The 23,173-nt window shown below is 41.8% G+C and overlaps 2 protein-coding genes across 4 annotated transcripts in view; one reads left to right on the top strand and one right to left on the bottom strand.

Moving 5' to 3' along the window:
- pabpn1l (PABPN1 like, cytoplasmic) overlaps positions 1-23,173 on the bottom strand; it is a 299,018-nt gene that overhangs the window by 191,918 nt on the left and 83,927 nt on the right. The window lies entirely within an intron of this gene.
- ankrd11 (ankyrin repeat domain 11) overlaps positions 466-23,173 on the top strand; it is a 102,655-nt gene continuing 79,947 nt past the window's right edge. Inside the window, exon 1 of one of the 3 annotated variants that reach the window (XM_033986460.2) lies at positions 466-870. The gene's annotated coding sequence lies outside the window, so the exon portion shown is untranslated. The remainder of the gene's footprint in view (positions 871-23,173) is intronic. The other 2 variants (XM_055231447.1, XM_033986468.2) reach the window with 2 other exon arrangements.

Below are 23,173 nucleotides of genomic sequence, written 5' to 3'. Positions count from 1 at the left end.
TTGCATTTAGAGTGCATGGTAAAGATCGTTTCTCTGAAGTTTGAAGGGTTTGTTTTCCATTAAAAAATAGAGAAGATTATGCTGAAGTGCGTGATCTGAATGTCAGAACGTAAAAAAAAAAAATGAAATGCACGTTTTTACATACAACAACATGGCAAAAAAGCATGAACAAATTACAATGTATTTTGTATATTGTATGAACCGCATAACCCCGTAGCATGTACTCCATTTCCTCTGCCTCGTCCTACAACAGCATAATGGAGTGTTGGCTGGTGTATGTGAAACTGCATCCTTTGGTCAGCCATTGTGGATCTCCGTGACTTACAAATAGAACAGGATAGACTCTTTCGAGGAGCCAAAATGGCGCCAGTTTCCTGCTTAATCAAAGCCGGAACCGCCCAAAGAATATCAGCCAATCGCATCATTCGTTTCATTCACGAAATGCTTTCGTCATCGCGTCCACACACACGAAGCCAAAGGCCGCTCGGAAACCGCTCGAATGGGTTGGCGGAGAGGATTACATCGAAACTAAATATTGTATTTTGACGTAATGTGCGAAATCATGCAAGTCTGCAGTCGGTCGAATGGACTTCTAAAGACTTTAACTTGCTGGTGAAGATTCATCTGTTGATCTAAACGCGAGTTTTGTGTGGATATTTGAGTGTTTTTCTGTCGGTCGTGTGTTTGGTGCTAGCCTCCGCTGCAGCAGCTCGAGCTGCTCTGGAGCCGCGATGCTCGACTTTATGCGGATGTCTTTAGGAAGTCTGCCTTGAACCGAGGGCAACAAATGGGAACATCCAGCATCGGCCCAAAACACCGAGGCATAGACTAAATACTTTTTTCTCTTTTATTTTGGGGGGACACAAAAAGGTAAGCAATAATCTGTTTTTGCAAAGCTAACAACAAACTGTCCTGTTTGGCTCTACTCTGGTTATTCTCTGTGGTTATTCTCCTCTGGTTGTGCTTCTCTGTGGTGTTTGCACGAGTCTGGAGCTGATATGGTGCGTCAAAGGTCAGCCCCAGTGTTCTGGATTTGTTTTACTCATTGTGCTACCATCTGCTAATTACACACATACTAATTAAGCACGTATTAATAGTCAGTTTAATCGCATTACTCCAGTATTTCCTCGTCTTCATGCAGGACTCTGATTGCAGATCCTGTCTTTTTATGGGGTCATGTTTCCTGAGGTGATGTTTTGTCCAGTTTTACTCGAGTCTTTGTGGTTTGCAGAGGAGTAGTTTTGTTTTGGACTTTGTATTAAACATGTATTTCGTGCTGTTGCTCGGTTTGCAGTGTTAGAGTTTCACTTGTACATTCTTTCAGGTTTCCTACAAACTGAAGTTGACCTAATTCTGACATTTGCAGATTAGTTGTTGTGTAATTGGCGTTTAATTTGAAATGTAGTGTTGCATTATTATCTCTGTAGTAACAGACTTAGCTCTATAAATGGATGAAACGTGTGTTTCTAGAAAACTCCAGTCTTGTGCAGGAGGACAGCATGGAGCAGGGGATGTGGCAGAAATAGAGACTGGTGGAGATGCTCTGGTGCAGCAGTGATGCTGGGAAACCACTGCAGTGCTGCTGGTGTTGTTTCTTCTAAGACTCAGAGTATGTTTGAGTTTGTTGGGCGTTCTTGTTGACTACACTGCAGAGGCTCTGATACACAACGTGCACAGGCACAGCCCTCATTTCTCTACTGCAAACATCCTCAGCCCATGTGGAACTCATGTGGCATCATTATACTTTATGTTTAGTTCAGAAAGACACTTTATGTGTGCACTTAGTGAGTGATTTCACTGTTGATAAACCAAATTATACCATTTGTTTATAATCAAAGTTTGGCTCTTGTCATCTCACCTTACTCTGTGATATAATTGGGAAGCACAAGTTCTGTGCAAAATGTAAATGAGTATAACATGTAAATGTATAGTTTGTTGTTTTTTTCCATGTAGAATGCTTTGGATGGACACACTGCTGCTGTTTGGCCTGAATTATGACAACGCTCACTGATCATTACCCAATTACCTAAAAACACTGTAACCTGCCATACACTGTTAGAGCTCATATCCAGTGTAACAAGAACAGACAGTCAATATAAGAGGGGAAAGTCTGAAAGTGTGGATGCTGATCGAAACAAGGGGTCAGATTAAAAGCCACTGATGCAGAGCACTGCAGCAGAGGCACATTACACATCATCTGTCATGACTTTGCAAATTAAATTTTCAGCAACAAGATTCACTATCTGTTCCAAAGGAGACGTATCTCATTCATCATATTTACAAATGTAATTCAACGCTGGAATTTTAAGTATATTTGTAGGAAGAAGTTGGTTATTAGCAAAATATTGTGCAACTGTTTTTTCACTTCCCTTTTGTGGAGCTTTTCCATAAGTGACATGAAGCAATAATCCTATTATACTGTACACCACATGGAGCAAGAGAAAGGGATGAGCACAACTACTACACAACTACTGCACAACTACTGCACAACTACTGCACAACTACTGCACAACTACTGCACAACTACAGCACAACTACAGCACAACTACTGCACAACTGCTGCCCAACTGCTGCCCAACTGCTGCCCAACTACTGCACAACTATTGCACAACTGCTGCCCAACTGCTGCCCAACTGCTGCCCAACTGCTGCCCAACTGCTGCCCAACTGCTGCCCAACTGCTGCCCAACTACTGCACAACTACTGCACAACTACTGCACAAACCCTGTTTTTAAAGTGTTCAGTCAAACATAAGTTAGTGGGTCTAAGGGGCACAGTTTGTCCATTGCTTTCTAAGAATAGTGTGTAGTTCAGACCATTTGAGTGTATGTGTCTGAGTGTGTGTGTCCGGGTGTGTGTGTCTGAGTGTGTGTGTCTGAGTGTGTGTGTCTGAGTGTGTGTGTCCGAGTGTGTGTGTCCGAGTGTGTGTGTCCGGGTGTGTGTGTCCGGGTGTGTGTGTCCGGGTGTGTGTGTCCGGGTGTGTGTGTCCGGGTGTGTGTGTCCGGGTGTGTGTGTCCGAGTGGGGGTGTCCGAGTGGGGGTGTCCGGGTGTGTGTGTCCGGGTGTGTGTGTCCGGGTGTGTGTCTCCGGGTGTGTGTCTCCGGGTGTGTGTCTCCGGGTGTGTGTCTCCGGGTGTGTGTCTCCGGGTGTGTGTCTCCGGGTGTGTGTCTCCGAGTGTGTGTGTCTCCGAGTGTGTGTCTCCGAGTGTGTGTCTCCGAGTGTGTGTGTCCGAGTGTGTGTGTCGGGGTGTGTGTGTCCGAGTGTGTGTGTCCGAGTGTGCGTGTCCGAGTGTGTGGCATTGTGCTTAATTTCTTTGTGTTAACAGATTGGGTCAAATGGTCACAGCCCGGACGACACACTCGCCCCTCAGACTCTAGTCCTTGGTTATTATTCATTAACATCTTAGGTGTGTTTTTTTCTGTTTCACCTCAGACTTGTCTTTGCTTTAGAGGTGAGATCATGATGTACTGAAAAAGTTACACTATCACATTTGTTGTTTTGGAGATGTACACAGTTTTAATATTAAATATGTTTGTTATAACGACTAAATCATAGTTACAAACGGCCACATTGAGTCGAACTGGGCGATATCTGTTTTTTAATATTGTCAATCCAGTTAAGATGAATCTACTAAAAAGTATATTTGAAACATAATGTATAAATGTGCATTCATTCTGTTTCATTCCTCTTTTTCGGGATGTACAAAACTCTGCGAGCGTCGTGGCCAACGCAACCACAGACACGCTGTACTTTAGTTTTAAAACACAAATGGATTATAAACTGATCATATTAACAAGGCATGAAATGTACTGATCTTATAGAAGCACGACGTCACTTTGTGCCAGATGTGCAGGACACGCAGGACACATGCCTTTTTCAGTCACAAACTAAAGACGTTTCACATTTACTGTAACATTTTCAATGATTTTCATCTGTTCAAAAGATGAAAATCTGGTTTGGACTTGGGGACTTGTGTAGTCGCTGTCATTAGTTGAAAACACACGTATTCATTAAATCAAATGCAGCGTGGCCTGTGGCTCTGACGGGATGATCACATTATAACAGAGACATGGACGTTTTACCAATGGCCTGATGTTGACACGTGAGCGCACGTCTCGGCGTGTTTATTTGTGTTTGAAAACTTATACGTCTCTGCGTAAGTGGTCAGTTTATGCAGTTGGTTCACTCACCTCGTCTTGTCCTTCGACATCCAAAGAGAGTGTGTCCATGATACACAAGCTCCAACAGTCGTCCAACAGCAGGCGCTCCACTTCGCTCCACACGTCCTGCACATTGTTCCAAGTCCACGTGTTAAAAACATATTATTTCTTATAGCCAGACTGTTTAAGCCCCAACTGTTGTTTTGACAGGAGCCGCACGCCATCGCCGTGATAATGAGTTCAGGTGCGCTGCGTAAACTTTTAAAACCGCAGCAGTGCTGATGTTTTCAGCTTTGTGGACTAGTTATTCAAATTAAATTCCAGATGTTTTTTTTTTTTAACAGACGATAGTGAAGGTAACACCGTCACCCATTTTCAGAACCGCCATGTACAATATTATCGTCACATTGCCCAACTTCAATATTGGTACTTTTTGAAAGTGTTTGTGAATAGATGGAACGTTCAGATGAGTACTTCACTCTGATTGGAGCAAACAGAGAAATCAAACTTTGTCTGAGTGCTGCTGTAGAAAAGCAAACATCTTTCCCATGTGGACAAAGTGCTTTCTCTGTGAAAATGGTCCTTTTCGTGGACTTGGTTGGTGCGAGGGCTGTGGTCCTTTAGTCAATTAGTTGCTTAATTGGTCACTGAAGTGTCCGTCCACCAAGATATTTATTAGTCAAATGATTATTTTGAGAGGATTTCCATGAATCACAGCAGGAAGGAGGAGACATGGAGCGATGTATTTAGAGTTTGGAGTCACCTGCCCTGTTTACTCGCTCTCCTCTGTATGTGTGGTCAGGGTCGTGTGTTTTAAGAGTCGTATGGGTCAGATCATAGAGGTATGAGCTTTTTACAGCTCAGGAAACTAGGCCTATGATCATTACTATATCAACTATTCAGTAAATGATGTTTGGGACTGTGGTTTTGGGGGTCAGTATTTATTGTTGGGACTTTTTCTTTGTACTAATGTGGAAAATGTTGTAATATTTTGGGGGGAATCCTGCTTTAGGATCATTGTATCAGTTACTATTATTGTACATATTTTCTTCTGCGCAGGTCTTTAGTCAACCAGTCATTTCTTCAGTCTACAACTATAATCATTTGAATCCAGAAAGAGGGAAAACGGCTACAGTGACGGGTACCACTGCGGTATTGTAAAAAACAAAAAAGTAGTTAAGGTTTTAATAGGTTTAGATGCTTTATGGACCATGAGAGAGCTCTAGAGAAAATTACCACAGTTAATAAGTACAGATTTGACTTGAAGAAATCTTATTTAGAGACTTTTAACATCATCTTTGTGTGTTTTTGTTGTAGATGTTGGAAAATAATGAATTACTGGTTTGAAAATATATCAGAAATGCGACAAAATGTGTGTAAATATTGTAGCTGAGGCTCATATATTACACAAAATGAGAGTATAGAAAGACGAAAGTGTAGAAATCTCACTTTGCACCTTTTTTAATCACGCTCACTGCTCTACATCACGATTCAACTGAAAGGATCATTTGCGAGGATTTTGTGCAAACGCTGCATTTGTTCGTGTAGTACAATGTCCCGCCCTCTACAACAATATATCCTCTTTTTGTGGAATAACAAAGCTACTGTATTTCTGTTACGCTGCGTTCAGATCGTGGCGTCCGGGGCTTTGAGTTTACGTGTAAAGTCTATGATGGAGGCGCGTTTCTGCAGAGCGTTTTCGAGCTTCACCACCGCGTGAATCTGCCGTCGATCTGCCTAAATCGATTGGTAAAACACTAAAACCGCTCTCTTAACCCGGTCTGCCATCGTTCACGAGGAGACCGAGAAATCAAAACATCCAAAGACACTCGCAGAACGCAACGGCAAGCTTTGGACGCGCGTCGGAGGCAAAGGCGTCCAACGAGGGGCGTCCAACTTGACTTTGACGTCGCGGTTTGAATGCAGTATTTAAAGGATTAGTTTAAAGAACAACCTGGATGATAAATGAAAAAGGTGCAATACTGGAGAAGCCTTTTAAAAATGTAAAAAGAGTCTGAAATGATCCATGCATTCAGTTTTGTTTGTGTTGTTTTTTCTCAGTCATAGGCTTTAAACTGTCATTGTGTAATAGGGTTAAACATTATAAATACATTTCACTTCACACTAAACCTTTGCGGTCACGTCATGATTCAAATGAGGTTGTTGTGTTTATTCTTACCTGTGTAAACCGTCATCCAGGTATGATCCACAGGAGAAAAAAATCAATTCTGTCGACTGGACTGAAGTTTTAGAGTAAAGACATTTCTCTGCTCGTCCAAACGACTTCTTCAGGTCTGGAGAGACACTGGTGGACACTGCCGTAGATCTGTTTTTGTTGTGCTGCTAATGATCGACTCAACTACTACTACGTCCGTCTGTAGTTTACCTCTATAAACCTGGACAAAAACTAATATTGTACGAGTCCAGTAGCTCCTATTCCCATGTTTTCTCAAATGTGAATGCTCCTGGGTGTGTTCAGATTTGCACTATGCACTGAATCCTGATTTAAAAATGGTAATTATGAAAACTTGTGCTGTCCTGCGGGTTTGTATCAGTTTGATGTTCACGTGATGGTTTCAACGTCACAGTACGAGAACGAGAAGAGACTGAGACGTGAACTTTGAGGATCTGATGTGTCTAGAATCTGTGGTTCCTGTTGGATTTATTATTCCAAAAATGATGCTGCTCTAACGTAAAATGTTCTGTCAACTCTTGTGATTTGATTTATGTTTGAAAAGTATTTTCCCATGAATTTCAGAAGATGTTTGGAGAAGTTTAAACTGCAGGTCCAAGATGTTTCCTCACAGATGTTCTCTTGGTAATTGCAGCATTTGTGGTGTAAATATTTGTGCCAGGTCGAACTGCAGTTATGATTTGATTACAGTATATTGTGGAGAATATTGTGCAGTACATCGTGCAGTACATCGTGCAGTACATTGTGCAACGTACAGCTTAATATTTTGGTAGTCGACTAGTCAGCGATTACTTTTTTGATGAGTCGACGAGTCAAACGATTATTTCTATTGAACATTTAGACTTTTTTCCAACAGATTTTGAACCAAATAAAGGTCTGAATATGTGACTGAAACATTCTTAATAGAGAATATTTACAAATCAGTTGTGTTATTGACAAATCATAAATGGTTTTGTCTTATTTCACCCCTTTGTTATAAAAATCCATAGAGTACAGTCCAGATAATGAAGTCTGATCATCACAATCGTTTATTATCGTTGCAGTTCTGTTCTGCAGCTCTAGCTCCTGTAACTGTAAAGTGCAAAAGGGCCTATTACAACAGTTTTCTCAAAGGACCTAACAAGTCCAGCTCCTGTGCCCTCCAACATGGCGGTTTGTTTACAAATGATGGTCGGTGATTGCAGAGACTGGAGTTAGTCGCTGTGCGGTGCGGAGTGTGTGGGCGGCCGACAGCTCGTTGGTCCTCTTCTTTCCAGAATATGGCTGAAGGCGCTCTGTTTGATGTGCGAATGGGAGAACAGAGAAGTGGTCATATATTCAGAGAGAGGGAGAGAGAGGGAGAGAGTAGCTGCACTCTTTCTGCAGCCTGCCTTCTGTCAGCGCACCCCTCCCCCACACGGGCCTATGGTGTGGTCCTTTTAGGTAAACAAGCGTGGCTACTCCTGTTTCTTGCCTCTGCGTGGCTCAGTTTCTGCCTCAGCTTGCCCCTTCCTCCACCCATTTCCAGTTTAGTAAATCTTTTATAGCTGCAGAACCTCAGTGGATACTCAAATGGCATCGGATGCTCTTTGAAATTCTGCCTAGTCCTTTCCCCCTTCCTCTGCTCCAAATGGAACAAAATGGCGGGGCCCTAGTCCTGCTGTTCCCCTCAGGGACCATATAGCCTCATTTTGGGCTTTGGAGGGTCCTAATGGTTGGTGCTGAGCTCGGCCAGGCTTGTGTATTGGTCTTGTTTTGTTTCTCTGCTGTAAATATTATTTTTGTTCTCAGGTTCTTGTGACTAGAATATGTTTGTCATTCTAGTTTCTCCCAAAATATAACCGACTTTGAAACTGAGAAGTTCTCTATTTACATGCGTTACAACTGAAACAAAACAGTTGACTCTCTTGTCTTGGTTGTGGCTTCGTGGATAAACCCAGAACCTTCGTACAAACAGGATGTAGTTAGATTCGCATATTGTTATTATTTGCAGAAGAGTAGTGTTTCAGTTGCAGCTTTGCCCTTAATTTGTCGCGTTTGCCATGCTCTTGTGACAGTTCTCCTTTAGCTCAGTCCTTCCTCTTTCACTCTGTTGTTTTGTCACTGTATTTTCCTTGTTTTTGTAAGTTAGACTCTTGTTCAGCAGCGAACTTAAAGCTCATAAACATTACAACTGTGACCCAATCCTCGTGGAGACTGCGGTTTATCAGTTTAAATATTTCCATGAGCGCGTTAACGGTAGATTCTTGACAGAGAGTGACACGAAGAAGAATTTCCTCCATTATCCTTAAATAAAAATGTGTTTTAGTCGTTGATTTGTCTTTACTTAAATAATCACAGCTTTGGCATTTTGATAATTGTGAGTTTATGACTATTTGATTGTCATTTATTTTGCGATCCGACTCCGCAGGTTTATTCTGGTTGATTAATCAGGAAAATCCGAATGTCTATCCCAGCGATCGACAGTGTGGGTGTTTTTTCCAGTTATTTCCCATCCAAACACTAACCTCGGAAGGAAGGAACCTCACGTTTTTTATATTTATCATAAGCATTAGCACTAGCAACGACGACAAATCTGCTGCGTTTGTGTTCTTCAACTCAAAGTATGCAGCCTTAAAACGTTTGTCTTCGTACAGTTTTTAAAGTCAAGTGGACGTAAACAGCGGAGCTCGTTGTTGTTCGGTTGGTGGCTGCTTTGGCGTGAACAGGCTGGACTGATATGATGCTAATCGTGACACAACAGTTGGTGTTGTGGATGTGAGCGATGCAGGAGGCTGTGCTGAGTGATGCATTATGGGAAATGTCCCGAGGTTAGTCGGTCAGGTCTGCTCCGGCTGTGGCCCACTCTGTAATCTACGTTTCTGTGCTAGAATTAGGGGAAAATGTGAATTATTCTAAGGACTCAGAGTGTGATCAGTTTCTCTAAATACTTGACCAGTTCTTGATAACATTTTTGCAGCGTTTGTTTTGTTTTTCTCCTCAAATGGGCTGATGTGGAGAAAGGGGATCCAGGCACTTATCTTGTAAACATTTCCTTCCTTTCTGGTTTTATGTAGAATTTGTCTAGTGCCATAGAGATATAAATAAACATAATCGTTTTTTGATGACGATAACTTGACTGTGACTGCAAATTCTGAAACCCTCTACTCTCCTTTTAGCTCTACAAGTAACATTTCAATATTCTGACTTTAATCTGTTGTTTTTGGTCCACCTAAACCAAATCAAAGACCTCAGCCTGTTCAGACACAGAGCACTGGGATATTTATACACGTTCACGCCCACTTTTCCCACCAGGTGATACTTCCACGGCTCTAGTTTGTCCAGAGAAGAGCCACGACATGCATTTGTTTCACTTTTTCTGACACATTTAACATCCAGAATTTGTGGAAACAGGATGCAGCTCCAGACTAGAGTAGAAGCGTGTAATCTCGGCTGGCCAGGCTAATGTTCTGTGGCATAACTCTGACATAAATCACGCTTAAGCTTTCGGATAATACCTGTTTCTTTGTGCCGGGCTCTTCCCCTTCGAGGCGACCCCGGCTGGAGCGAGGGGTCAGGCTGATGGGGCCATGTTTTGGTGGGAGGAGGGGTGAGATAATGTGCCCTGGCTGCATCTCAAATCACCATGGCTCTTCACTAAGGCCTGCCTTTTGATGAGCCAGATGCAGCCATTCAGTCGCCTTTTACATTGAAACGCAACAACAGGAAAGGGGTGAGGGGCCTGGGCACTGGGGGCTTCTGGGATATGAATGAAAAGCACAGGCATACCCAAATACCACAGAGAGGAGGGTCAGCACACAGCCCGCTAACCCACGCGGACAGCTAGACTTTGTTATGTCCCGGCTCACGACACAAAAGGGAGATCCACGTTTTGACCACTCAGCTTTTTGCGCAGCAGCGGCTTGCGTTGGACCGCGGTTCACTCTCGCTGTCAGAGCTGCGTTTGAGACTCGAATCGGACTTTAGGTTTGTCGTATCTGGGAATCACAAGGCCCCTCTCAAGTCGATAACTGATATTTTGCAAACGTATCACTTTTATATTCTGTTTTTAAAAGCAACAAATGCATTTTTATGACAGTATTTATTTGTTAAACCACTGCAAGCACATTCCAATAATCACGTTTTAATAATACGAGCTGTAATGTGCTCCCTGCGTTACATAACATGTTTACTTCCTCTAAAGTAACAAAACGGTTGTGCTGCCATAACTTAATATCCGTGGTGATGTTTATCTGTACAGTATTGATATCACAAACCAAAAATGCAGTATCAGTACATGGATTTATTGATGTTTTAGACGTTGACAGTGCTGTGTTTTTGTAGTCGTCCGTCGTGGCATTGATGTTGAGTTACTATGTCTGGGTTTAATGAGTTAACAACAGTTGTATGACCTCAATTAAACCGCAGAGACGCAAACTACCTGAGACAAATGAGGCCAGTGTGTCATTTTCTGCATTCATCCGACTCCAGGAAGAGTTTGGGCAGGTTCTGCGTGTGTAGTGTACCATTAACCTGAGCGTAGGACCTGTTCTCCGTCCTGACAAACTGTTTTGATGAATCGTCGGCTCTTCACTTTTATCCGACCACTGTCTCTCCTTTCATGAGAGCTGCAGGACACTCGACGCCAACAGGACGCGTCTGTCCCAGCGTTTGTCCAAATCACAACTCAAGTCTTGAGTGAACTCTGCATGTTTGTCAAATTAAACACTGGAGCGAGCGGTGAGACCTGCAGCGAGGCGTTCAGGTGTTTAGGATCTGCTGTCTTATGTTGGAATTGTACTATTTTAATAAAGGTTCAGCTGTGCGCTCGGTCGTGACCTCAGAGACCTCACAGAGACCTCACTTGTTTTATCATGGTTGGAGGTGTTTGGTTTTAGTTTCCTTTTAGTCCTGATTTAGTGTCGGTCTATTTCTGGTGATACTTGTGAAGCTTAATATTTCATTTTAGTTTTAATACGTTTTGATGTTTGAGTTCAAACTGACTGTACCAATTTATTATTGTCTGATTTATTTATATATTTATATTTATATAATGTAAAAAAATTTGAGTTTTGTAGCTTTTGGTTTATTTGCCCATTTTTTTCTGCCAAGTACTTCATGACGTAGTTATTACCTCTGTAATGTTTTGTCACATTCGTCTCATCGGTCGTGAAGTCGTCAGTTGCTCAAGGCAGTTGTTGATTTTTCATTATTTGTAATGTTTGGTGGTAAATGCTAATCCCTTCTGTACACACAGTAGACGTTTACATGTAGTACACATAGACGTTTACACACAGTATAAGTAGTAGTTGTTTACACATAGTACATGTAGACGTAGATGTTTTTATGTAATAGATGTAGACGTTTAGAAACATTGGAGACCTGTACTTACAGAATTGATCATTTAACTGATATTGTAAACAAAATCAGAACTGAAGCTGAACAAAGTCGTCCATGAGTCTCATTGTTATAAACTCTTCTCTGGTGTTGTCGGTCTGTATTCACTTTGGATGACAGATGTGTATATGTGACAGTGGCTGTAAAAGATCTTTTCCCTCTTAATACCTAATTTGGTGTCACCCCTGAGGCCAGTGTGAGTGTTGTGATCAGGAGCAGAGGACAGCAGTGGAAAATGTGTTGTGTGGCTCTGGGACTTTCCCCTCTGAATATGTGGCAGCAGCAGAGCAGCTCTTAAAGTGACAGGCCGGTGCTGGCGTCAGGCCCAACAGGTTCGTGCACACCACACATACCTCAGCCCTTCACACACAAGGGCAGCGAGGACAGGAAATGTACCAGCTTTAGTGCACAATAACTATATTTAATCTAGCGTGCACCAGCCTCACAAGTGCAGTTTGGTGACAGGCACTAACAACAATAACAATGGTGAATCTGAACGTCCTGCTACACTCACCTTTAGCCCACAAACAGAGTGTGAGTGAGTCAAAGCGGAGAGCTAGAGCCTGTGTCACTCATGCTCCTGCAGTGGAGCTTTTTATAGAAACAGCAGCAGTGTAATCTCTGCTGTGGATGTAGGACAGTCTTTTATTTCTGCTCATTACTTATTCAAAGCCACTTCTCACCCACAATCCCTGCGTATTCCTTTGAATGTACCATTTTCTCAGACCTTTCCATGTTCCAGACCAAACCATGTAAATTTGCTTTTGACAAGCCACGTGTTCCCTCTAAATGTCAGTGTGGAGTTTGTGCTAGAAAACCTCCCCAATGACTTTTTCAAATGACAACCCCGTCTCACAACTGAGGATTTGGACTCTTTGTTACAGACTGAAGCTGTTCATCTGCTCCTCTCAGTTATTTCACTTCACTTTGCATCGTCCAGTTTGGTTTCTGCAGTTTTGTTTAATTTAAATAGTGAATGTGCTTTCGATTGTGCCCAGTTCTGTTTTACTACGTTTGTTAAAGTTGTATGAAGCGCGCAGCTACATGGCCTTCACTTGAACAAAAGTTACCATTTGTGCGTCCGTTTAAAAGTCTAATTCTGTTACATTGTCTTTTTCTTTTATCGTTTAGGATAGTACAAAAGTGTGAGATGGTGCAAATTAGTTTCCTTTACTTATGAAGGTGATTTTCTGCCTTGCATTTGTTTCTGATTGGGAATATTTTGGCACTTTTGAACGCTCCAGTGTGATTTTACAGAGGCTGATGGAGCTTATACGTAGAAAATTAAACTGCAGTGCAAACGTAACACTTAATGCACACAACTTGGGCTTTTGGGAGGGACAGGGAGGTTAACTCGGGCAACACCGTGGCTGTTTATTTGTCACAAAACACTCATCTACAGACAAACGTATAATGAATCAGCGAGGCAGCTCTAGTAAATTTCACTTGTACAATGTTCGTCCAGAGATGAACTTCACTGTGCCCCTCGATTTCTCTGAGATTTGCTTTGTCTTGTCTTTTTCAATTTAAAAGACAAGTTTGGTTCTGGCTAAATGTGTGAAGATCTTTTTCTACATTTAATATTAATGGCAAGAAACAAGTTAAATGTTGTTTCTTCGCTTAGAGGTTTGTATAAAGGATCTTTAGCGGACACACAGAAAAAGTTCACGCGCAAATATTATATGAAAATCTGAGCTGTACAAGAGACAAAGCTTTGGGAATGTCATTTTATTATAATTTGAGCAAATCAGGGGCCTCATTTATAAAAGACTGAATCAAAATCTACTTGAATTATGCATTTGTTTGTACATGCTCTTATGTACGTAAAAAATATTGGACTTTCTAAACCCTCTGTATGCACTTCTCCTCTCAAAGTTTGTGATCTGCAGCAGAAATCTTCACAAATGATCCCACCTCATGTCACGCCTCAATTTCACCATAAAAGGACGATGCAAAGTGAGTTTTGAATGAGTCTGTAATCCCTCAGTCGTCCAGGTACGATCCGGAGTAAAAGAGAAATTTAAAAGAAGAAGCGTTTTTGAAGAAGCGTCTTGGATGAGCAGCAAAACGTCTTCACTCCTGCAACTTTTTGTCCAGTTTTACTATATTTCTGAATGAGATTTATCTAAACATGAGCCAATAATGAGCAGGTTTAACTGTCACACAGGCGGAAAAAGACGGAGTTCAGGGGGAGAGGATGCAGCGGAGGACACAGGCGCGTGGAACTTTAGCGAAACGTGAACTCTGCTTCTCTAAAACATCTTAACACACGGACGTATCCTGTTAATTACACATTAAAAATAAGTGGTGTAATGACTGATGCTTTGGAGCAGCTGCAAACGGCCGAAACGCACAGAAGAGGTCGTAAAATCCTCGTGCACGCAGAGGTTTTAGTGCGTGAAGGACGTGTCGGCGCCGTGGTCCGTGAGTGTGTCTGTGTGTGTGGAGGGGGCGTGGTCCGTGAGTGTGTGTGTGTGTGGAGGGGGCGTGGGGAATTAGTGGATGTGTTTAATTTCGTCCACGTTGTAGCCACGCCCACCCAGAGGTCTGTGGATCTGAGAGGAGAGGCGATCACTGAGCTACGGTGTGTGTGCATGCGTTTTTTTGTTGTTGTTTTTTTTTTTTTTTAATCCACCTTTGGCGCGTCGAGCTGTGTACCTGCGTTTTCGACCCTGTTCTGTGCGTCTGGAGGCTTTTAAATCTGCTTTGGGCATATTCCCTGACATGCACAGACAGATTATATCCCCTCGATTAGGTATGAAAAGTGTACGGTGAAAAGTAAAAGTGGTGAACATGTGTTTTGTGTTCCCTGGCCTGCAGCAAAACTAGTTATTGTTCATTATGTCATAGGTTTAAGGATGTTTTTCACACATGGTTGTACTTCCTGGTGTGGCTGCGTTAAACTCTACATGTGGCTGTGTTAACTTCATGTTGATAAGTATTGTTTACTATTGGCCACAATCTGCATCATAAGCCCAGGGACCATTTATCAGCAGATTGAGAAACGTTTTTCCATGACAGCGGCTCAAGTGAATGAAGCACTTTCTGCATAGTTTGACTCTTTCTCTTCATAGTTTGACTCTTTCTCTTCATAGTTTGACTCTTTCTCTGCATAGTTTGACTCTTTCTCTTCATAGTTTGACTCTTTCTCTTCATAGTTTGACACTTTCTCTGCATAGTTTGACTCTTTCTCTGCATAGTTTGACTCTTTCTCTTCATAGTTTGACTCTTTCTCTTCATAGTTTGACACTTTCTCTGCATAGTTTGACTCTTTCTCTGCATAGTTTGACTCTTTCTCTGCATAGTTTGACTCTTTCTCTTCATAGTTTGACTCTTTCTCTTCATAGTTTGACTCTTTCTCTTCATAGTTTGACTCTTTCTCTTCATAGTTTGACTCTTTCTCTTCATAGTTTGACTCTTTCTCTTCATAGTTTGACTCTTTCTCTTCATAGTTTGACTCTTTCTCTTCATAGTTTGACTCTTTCTCTTCATAGTTTGACTCTTTCTCTTCATAGTTCGACTCTTTCTCTTCATAGTTTGACTCTTTCTCTTGTGGTTTGATGCTCAGGGAGTGTGATTGGTGCTTGTGATTTGAGAGCTATGTACCAACTGTCTAATTAAACATCCAAACTTAAAAGTGCATAACCTCTAATTCTGATGTCGTTCTGCATTTTTCTAAAAGAGGATGTTTTGGTTCGGGCTGTCGCGGTGTCCTCAATATTGCAATACCGCGATATGATCAAACACACTGCAAAGGAGCTCAAGTGACCACAGCAACCACATTTTGCATTTTCACGAGGCTCTGTGCACATGCGCCACATAATTTGACTAATTAACTATGAACCAGTTTATGTTTACATGGCTCTGAGCTGCAGTGATGCTGGGAGTCTGTATCTATGGACAGTGGTGATGGAGGAAGTGGAGCCTCTGCCCCTTTAAGAAAAACCCTGTTGGTGCTAAAGCTAAATGCTAACATGTTCCAAGCCCTGGGGTCTAAACATGGCTGCCCGTTGACGTCAGTGGGCCGCGCTCAATGGTGCAGGTTGTGAGTTTAGCCTTTACCGGCTCAGGTGAGCTGCCCTGATGAGACTTTGTGCAACGAGAGTGAACGGAGCGCAAAGGAGGGAAGGGAATAATAAATAATGAATTATGAATTATAATGTTTATGCTTCCAGGAGCTTCTGAATCATACTCTAAACCTGCAGCTCGTTCATGACAGTTGGGTTCGTTCACATCGTTCACCTGGTCCTCCATGTTGTACCATGTGACTGCTCTGACCAATCAGAGCTTGAGCTTAGCTAGAGCGGACACAGAGCTTAGCCGAAGCTAATGATTAGAAAGTGTTTAAGACAATAGATGGATTTTGAGCTGAGGAAAAGTTTATGATCTGAAAATAGGTAAAAATTGCCACAAAATTTGACCTTTGTGAAAGTTGTAGGTGCCCTGTCAGCCCCCGTCAGCCGAACACGAGCAGTTTGTGATTACATTGCACTTTACGAGGAAAATCCTTTCTGGGCAGGATTTTTTTGTTGTTGTACCAATGAGTGGCCACTAGTCCAACTCGCGACAGCTCTAAGTGGCAGGACCCTCCAGTCCCGAGCAGACGAGGTTTGACCGCGGGCTTTATGCATTACTTACTGGACGAGCGTCAGACTTGAATGCAGATCCATTCATTGGACAGTGCTAAACCTCGTGAAACTTGGCTCAGTATTCGATAACCTGCACTCAGGCCGCGGCGCCGACAGTGTCCACTCTGTCCCACATTTAGTTTAGTGCAGGACAGAGTTATCTTCATAACGCATCTCTAAAACTACATTTAGTGAACAGAAGTGCGGCGTACACGTGTGTCTGTCTCTCACGTCTGACTGTTTTATATTTTTCAAGTACAACCCCAATTTACAGTATTATCATGGACCTGTGTGCTGTACAGCAAACACCGCAAGGGAAATTCTTTAACCGCGAAAGCCGTTTGTGTTGTTTACTGTCACGTGGCTATTGCTATAGGTACAGAGTTTGTTACCTTTGCTGCAAAGTGCTGTGGTGCATCACTGTGTTTTAGATTAGCCATGTGTTCTGGGTTTGTTTCCGGGTCTTTGTTTTTTGTTCATACCTTTTTGAGTGATTTTGGGACAGCACAGTATTCACTGTGTTTACATTCAACAAAACTGGATAACTGGCCTAGTCCAATTTAAACAGATTTTTCAAAATTCATGTGAAGCCGTAATCTACGATTGTTGTGAATCTAATCTCAAAGATGGACGTATCTGCAGAAGCCGGTGCTCTGATGTCTGCTGCAGATAAACGTACAGTGCAGTTTACACTGGACCCTGGGTACAGCCATAAAAGTATTAGACGTGTGTTTCGACGTGTGTTTAGACGTGTTTTTAGACGTGTGTTTAGATGTGTGTTTCGACGTGTTCTTAGACGTGTTTTTAGACGTGTACTCACCTGCTCTAGATGAATACTGATGACAAACTACCCCAAGCACATGTTGCTTTGTTTTGATCCACTACTTTAAAGTGAAAGCGTCAGTGTGGGTTTTTTTGTGTTGCAGAGCAAATAACTTGTGGGTAACTTGACATAAAAGTGAAATGATTAATGTGAATGAGATGCCATTTATCTAATTATGCCAAAAGTGTGGATAAATGTATCATAACTGTTTTCATTAGTATTTATAGTTGCAAAGTTTTAGTGCCAGACCCCCCTGAACGCCCCGTAGTTTGCACATACTCAGTTCTTTGTTCTAAAACTTGTCCCACTCTTGTCCCAGTCCACAAACAGGTCAAAGATGATCTGAGTTTTGTTGTTTAGCAGACTTGGATTTATCTGTGCATTTAAACGTAGTGATTTTATATAAAACCATCCATGGGCTGCAGACTGATTCAGATCTAGAACAGCTGACCTGCCAATTAACAATTTAAAACTAAATATATCTTCTGAATGAGCAGAATGAAGTCCTCAAACTATCACCTGTAAACAGGACACTGAAACCCATGGACAGATGCATCGGGTCAGAATCTATGATCTCATGATTAAATGTGATTTTATTATGAAATGGTAAAATACATAGTACAACTAAGTAGTGGCTACTTTTGTAAATGTGCAGAACTGCAGGATGAAGCATTGACTTCAACACAATTGCTTTATTTAAAAGGCTAATTGCATCATTTTTGTCTGTGACAGGGTGAGTTTAGCAGGTGGAAAACAGTATTGGCATTATCACAACACATCTACAGAGGAACTGTTAGCAGCGCTTTATGCTATTTATTTAGCGTCTCTGCAGTTTTTTGTTTTTTTTTATAAGAGAAGCTACAGCCTGTAGGTCTTTGTCCTCTGCAGGGACACAGTGTGGTGTTAGTTTAAAACAGTTCATCTGTTTTGTGCCTAAGCTGCTTTTCAAGTGTTTAACATGAAACTGTCTCCATCTCGGACATGGGAAAGTTTATGCTACAAGCTAACGGAGAGCGCCACGACTCGTGGTGTCGCGTGTGAGCGTCTTTAACTGAACATGAACAAAATAAAGTTGTGACAGGACGGCAGCAGTGTCAGTCCACTACACAGAGAAAACAGAGTGGGTTACTTTAAAGTTAAAATTCAGATTATTGGCGCGTCTGCATTGAATTAGAATCGACGATGCCTCTACAACGTAATGTCAAATTCTACTGATATGGGAATCATAAGAGCCTTTTTTTAGAAGTGACTGGCTGTAAAAGTGGGTTATATATCAACAGATAAATGCTCTGTAAATATTCAGTATTCTAATTTTGCAGATTTATCAATATTCCGCACTTGTCTCTTTAATAAACTCTGGAAGTTCAAGCTGGTGGTTAAATTTTCTGACGTCCAGTGAACGCTGACCCAGGCTCTGCTCTGGTCAGAACGACACTTTTCTCCTGGTTCTTCTACAGTCTGGTTTAGAGTTGCACAACTTGGGGAAAAATATCATTTATTTTTTGGGAAAACATTGCAATTATGCTTTGATAGTAAGATGCTGTTCAAAGTTATGTCCAGAACAACTGACACAAAGACTAAACTATAAACAAACTAATACGAGGGTCACATTTCAGAGTCTGCAGATGTTTGTGGAGGACATTTTTGTAACTTGAAAACCTGCAGCTTTTACAATTTGCTAGTTGTGTCCATTCAGATTGTGACTGTAATGAATGTAATTTACCACGCAGCCCGAGCGCATTTCACGTAAATCAGCGGAGTGTGATTTCAGAGGCGGCGTCACACACTCGATGCTGCATCCTCGGCTCATCCTCAGACTCGAGACTCCTCCCACGTCTCCTCTGCAGCAGCTCTAGGTCTCAGGAAGCTAAGGGCGTTGTACCTAACCGTTTGTCCCGTTTCCTGCTTAAACTAAAAATAATTAATAAAACATTTAACTCCACAGGCATATGTCATTGCTTTGAATTAGCAACCGGGGAAATCAAATTACAACCTTTTATTTGTGTTAACGAGGGAGTTTGTCTTGTAGAATCTTACTAGAAGCATAAAAAATGTAATATAAATTGTAAACATCTGCTCAGGATTTGTCTGAAACTTATTTTGTTTATGTTCGTGTTCTCAAAAAATGAAATTCCACCCACTAAGCGACATTGTACTGTACGGCGCGTTTAGTTGCTGTCGTTTCACATTGCACTTGAAAACATGTCTAGTCTGTTTTTTTTTTGCTGACGGCGGCTTTTATATCATACAGAAGTAAGAATATTTGACTCCACAGAGGAAAAACATGGTGCTCAGAGTCAGTTATGAAGTCCACACGTATCTATTCACAGACAGTTGAAGTTATTAGCCGAGCCTGATGTTCGTAGTTTCGTTGTGACGGGTGTTTTCATCGCAGGCGTTGTCTTTTGTGTTTTTTATCTGTGACATCAGAACACCGTGCAGAGCAGTTTTGGTCTTTTGTTTCCGTTTACCTGCGTCGTCGACTAAACACTGACACGTAACCTCCTTATAAATAGTCCAAACATTGTAGTAATTATCGTGACAGACCAAGACCCAACTTTTATCGTTCAATAAATAAAAGTTGAAGCGATATTTTTGGGGTCAGTATATGTCATGTGTACTTTTTCTTTGTGCTCGTGGGAGTTTTGGTTATTTTTTGCAGTTTTTTTTTATTATTTATTGCATTTTTTTATACATTTAGATTTGTTTTTTTAGGGATAATCCTGATTTAGGTTTCTGGGCAGGATTTCTTCCAATATTATCACTTACTGTCTATATTTTCAGCAATATATCGCACTTCAAAATGTGTTTATTCGCTGTAGTTCTCACAAAAGCGAAGTAAATGATTGTTTTATGTCAGTTTTATGTCAACTTAGCATTGGTATTTACGTATATATATATTTACTTCTTCATGGCAGCAGGTTGTTTCTAGAGTTGGCGTGTCTCGTGTCATAAGAGTGTTGTTGTTGTTGTGTTTATCTCCTTAATGAGTGCCTTGGGCGAGCGCGTTCTGGCAATCAAAAATAGATGTGTGTATTGTCAAACAAACTGGAGTGACTGGTTTGTCCTGTCACGATAACACATTTTAAAGTGCAATATCAGGGCTCCAGAGTGAGACCAATTGCGCCCGGTGCGACTAAAACCTTCCGTTGCGTCACGTCTCTTCTCTTGTGTCCCATCTCCTCGTTATAAACACACAAGAAATCATATCAAACACACTTAGATTATTGTTTTAATTGACAGCTGAAAGAATAAAGTGATTGACTCAGTCCTCGCTTCTGCACAGACGGCTAAAGTCAGTCCGATATGTGACGCTCCGGGGTCAGGGTTCGTGCTCCGATTGAGTTGAAACCTTTGACTTTATTCATGTTTGTGATTGAGACGCTGTATTTATCTTTATCTTTTTAAAGAGCAGCGTCAAACCTGCAGATCCCCCACTCCGTGTTCAGTTACTTAAATGAGGCTGTAGTTGTGTGAAGGTGAAAGGTGAGGTGTCAAAGATCAACTATTGGAACTGAAAATAAGAGGTCTCACTCTGCCCGGTCCATAGGGCGCCGCCATAGGGCCTGACAGGTGGTCGACTCACCAATCACAGAGCGGCTTTGAGGCTTGTGCCGAAGGCGAAGTGCTCAAGCCAAACGAAACAAACATGGCGACGCCGTCAGACCGACTTCAGCTTCTGTCAGCATCAGTACAGGATATTTTGCTTATGAAAAACATGCAAAAGGTAAGCACTTTTGACAAATCAGACTCAAATAATCATGAATTTCCTTGTTTTCCGATCGTTTTGTGCGAAATCCAGTCCAGATGACACACATTTCAGTCTGGCGTGAGCTGCTCGTCTAAAACAGTGGGATAGGAAATCGGAAACTTTGGCCGACGTCTCGAGACTAAAACATCTCGAAAATGTCTCTTTGGTCAGGAGCTCTTGAGCAGAATTAATCCTGATAAAATTGAAAACATCTGGCTTTTTAAGAGATTGTGCTATTACCTTTTTTGGCCCATCGCCGAGACGCCCACCTCCTTTTACCTCGACCTGTTGGTGTGATATTAGTCGATGTACAGTACGTTATATGCAGTTGAGTAACCGTGTATAAGTGTGTGAATAAGTGTGTCAGTGGAGAGTTTATTAAATGCCCAGTTTGGAGTGCTGATATTGTGTGGGTGAGCGCTCGGCCGCAGGCATTCTACTAAACCAACATGGTCCACTTGTTGTGCTGGGTGTTTGTGTGGATAAATGTACCATGTGCTAGCTCCTCCATTTCCAATATCCATCCGGCCCCGTCTTTCACCGCCGCCATGGCAACAGAAATGACAAATGGCAGAACTGTGAAAATGCTCAGGTTGTGTTTGATGCTGCACGGCGCATGGAAGCAGCGCTAGTGAATAGATGTGAATGGCCTTCATTTTGAGAGTAAGAAAATAAGCACAATAAACTCGTGTGGGCTTATCTTTTTTCAATGGCTGCAAAATGGAGTTACTACAAAGTGTATACAGGCAGTAATGTGTTGTGCTGATACAGTAGATCTAATATTTTCCTGTTGTAGTGTATACGCCGGCGTTAAAGTCTGGTTTATTTGTAAAAGACCATCTGTCATGTTCCTCGTTTGTTAGCTGCTAATAGAGGTGATTTAATGTATTAATTTCAGTCACGGTCCAAATCTGAAAGTTCTGGACTCGTAATTCATATGTAGAGAAGATGGAGCGTTAGTTGGTTGTTTTATCTTTATCGCAGTGTCGACAAATGCAACGTGCACATGACGAGAAGCTAAATGGTTAAGAAATACATTGACTTTGGTGTTAATAACGTTGCTTTTCTGGACTCTGTAATCTGTAATGCTCCTGATGAGGTTCTCCAGCTGGATTGAAGGATGAGTTAAATGCACAGGACAAATTTCCCGACGGGGACGATGACGTGTGCCTTTAAACTAATGTTACAGCATCTAATATAGTAGAAACGTTTTGCATTTCCAGTATCATGCATCCCTAATAGCTACGATGGTTCATTTTGCTTCTTGGAAAGTAAAAACGTGCTCTACAAATCTAATATTTCCTCTCCGTGCAGTGCGCTCCCCTCAGTCCTCACACCTCTCCTGTGTTTACACCTGTCCTGGCCACATGCCATCACTCGGACGCTCGTTATCGCCCGGTGTGAACAGCCCCTTCAAGTCTCCGCTGCACGCGCTGTACTGTAAACCAAGGCACATCCTCATTTGAGTCGAGGCCAGCGTTTGAAAGAGCATATCTTTGAGCTTGTTACCTTGACAACAATGGCGAGGGCGAGAGGGAGGAGAGCGAGGCAGAGCGTGTGAGCCTAGCTCGGTGCTCGCTGCTCGGAACAAACAAGCTCTGTCGCTAACTGTGTCACGAGTGCTGCTGCTTTCTCATCGCAGCCTCCTCCTCGCTTTATACGACCCTTCAGTTTGAGTTTGGAGATATGTTTGTATGTTCTTTCTGTTTAGTTTAATATATTTTAGCATGAATAGAATCATTTAACTGCTTCAAAAGTGAGGTTTCCAAAGCGAGATACCTTCAGTAGCAGGAGGTTTAACGACAGTGGCTGCAGTGGTTATTCTTTCTTTTATATATATTTTTATTCACTGTGGAGCTGAACGTTTCTTGGATGTTTATTGAACTAAAAGAGCAATAACAGTCATATTCTTGCATCTACCAACAAAAACATGCTTTGATTTGCGCATTATGAAATCAGGCTACGTTCAAAATTCACTTTTAATCTGAATTTATTTTGGTTTGGAGCAAAGGTCAGACCTGGAAGGAATAAATTAGATCTTTTTCTTGTTTTAAATGGCAGTGATTAGGCCGGTGTTGCTTATTTTCACGACTAAAAGGAATCTTGAAGACTGAAATAACCAACAAGTTTGCAGTGTAGTCTGTCTGCTGTAGCCAGTTTCAAAGTTCCTACATTGTTGTCTTACTGGAGATTACATAATATTAAAACTCTTAATTTGAATTTGTTGTGTTTTCGTTTGTCCTAGATGCAGTGCCCTGGTTTGC

Source organism: Periophthalmus magnuspinnatus, chromosome 3 (assembly GCF_009829125.3).
Source record: "Periophthalmus magnuspinnatus isolate fPerMag1 chromosome 3, fPerMag1.2.pri, whole genome shotgun sequence".
In the NCBI taxonomy this organism is placed as follows: Eukaryota; Metazoa; Chordata; class Actinopteri; order Gobiiformes; family Gobiidae; genus Periophthalmus; species Periophthalmus magnuspinnatus.
The sequence above is the reverse complement of the archived record's forward strand: the minus strand, read 5'-3'. Positions and strand labels throughout refer to the sequence as shown.